The following is a 2170-nucleotide window of genomic DNA, read 5'->3' as shown; positions in this document are numbered from 1 at the left end:
ACACACACACACAGCCTTGATGTGATACAGCTGCTGCTTTGGCGGATGATTAAACAGGAGCAAGACACAAATAACAGGGGCGCCAAAAACCACACGACCTGGCCCCGGAATATTCCACAGCACCACCGCTTTGCTCTGCTCTGCTCTACCACATGATGCACAAACCTGCTCAGCATTATAGCTCTATCAACTAGAAGATATCAAAGCTGATCTCAGGGAGTATCCATGTTCATCTAGAACAGGGGTGTCAAACTAATTTTTCCTGGGGGCCACATTCTGTCTTTAACACAGCACTGCATTGAAAATTGGTTATATTTCCTCGCTGTCAAAATCTTCTCCAGCGTTTTTGGAATTTACAAGGCTCTCTGACTGTCAAGCTTTCAGTTCGGTGATTATTAAAGAGCTGGACAAAGAAACCGTATAATGTAGATCCATTATAATTTCTACACATTATCGATTTGGTTTCAGTCATTTTAAAGTATATTAAGTTTGTTTACCTCCCTTAAAAAATATATTTATATATGTATATATATATATATATATATATTTTTTTTTTTTACTCAAACCGTGCCGGACTAAACCCTGTCGCGACAATATGAGGCTGTTACTGTACAGTTGGCTTACCACAAGGGAGTGAGGGTAGAGAGCTGTGTGGAGAATGGGAGCTAAGTATTCAAGGTTGAGTAGTAATGGTATAGACCCAGTCAGTATTAGACAGAAAGCCTCGACCTTGCTCACATGTGGGGAAAACAACGTGTGGTTACCTAGGTTACCCCATTGGCTCACAGTAAAAACGTGTCCTTTTTTAAATGCAATTTTCTTGTTATTTGCTTGTTTTAGTCAATTACAAAACTAAATTTAAGAAAATTACAGCATGTCTAAAGATGACTTGCCTGCTCCCGAGCGATGTCCCTACTTAGAACAACATAATACTGTAGGGCTTCCCTCATGCCCCTTTTCATGATGATGCTACGGTCACTTGAGTGAGTGTTAGCTAGCTACCGACTGAAACATTTAGCTAGCCGAGACCAACAGCACAAACAAACAGACTATAGAGCTACAAGTAGTGAATGGAGTCCCAACATTTCCCACTCTCCCCCACGAATAGCCTGAAGCCACAAGGCTCTTCTTGCAAGCTCTATTTCCCTACGTGGGAGCATTGCGAACCGTAGGTCGGGATTTTTGACCTGGCTAAATGTACATTGAACAGCACAGCAACTTTTGTTGTTGTTATTTCTGTATAACAAAATATCTACAACTAAGTTGTCTCTTTTACAATGGGGGTCATTAGGAAATCATGTTTTTTGTTTCCCCCAATTTGTGGGCGTGGTCGAGGGGAATTCCTTATTATTACATGAATATCGACTGGGACTATGAGATGTATTCTATAAAATGGGTGTAGGTGGTTTTGTCACTTCTTCTTCAAAGTGTTTGACTGTTTCTGTAGAGTAGGTCAAAGCCTCAGCAGGTCATGCATGCTGGTCAGCAGGTCATACATGAAGGTCAGCAGGTCATACATGAAGGTCAGGGTTTACAGAGATCACCAGAAGACCAGGTCTGGCGAGACGAGACGACTAGACGACTAGTCACAAAGGTACTTTAGTCTGAGGGCCAAATGCAGCCACATCACAAGACTGTTCTGAAGCACCCAGCAGACCCTTCCATGAGGTCAGGTGTTACCCTGGCCACACAGGGTTATGGTCAAGATTAGGATGGTGGTGGCAGGGGGGCATCAGGTGGTTGACGGTGCTTTGAAAACCTCTTTTATCCGAGTCTGTTAATGATAACCGCTGATCATAAATTCACAGCCAATGCTCTCCTCTGGCGTAGTACTCTGTAATTCTATTTCACAGATCCTCAGCACATAGGATGTATTGAGTGGAGGACAACCGTAGCACGCGCTGACACGCACATGACTGCACATCAGCTCAGAGGCAAAGACTGGCTAATCAGAACAAGATCATCAGAGTCGTGACCTGTCATTATTGATTATAGACTCCAAACTGAGACAGTTGTTAGAAAGACTCATCTTAATGTATATGAGTGTCTATTCATGTATCTGTATAAATGTACAGTTACAAATCAATAATTTCCATTATGATGACATTAAAACACTTAACATTGTTACGGCATTTGATGATCACAACTGAGAGATGTATACAAGCGAGAG

Source organism: Salvelinus sp. IW2-2015, linkage group LG15 (genome assembly GCF_002910315.2).
Source record: "Salvelinus sp. IW2-2015 linkage group LG15, ASM291031v2, whole genome shotgun sequence".
In the NCBI taxonomy this organism is placed as follows: Eukaryota; Metazoa; Chordata; class Actinopteri; order Salmoniformes; family Salmonidae; genus Salvelinus; species Salvelinus sp. IW2-2015.
Note: the sequence above shows the minus strand (reverse complement) of the source record.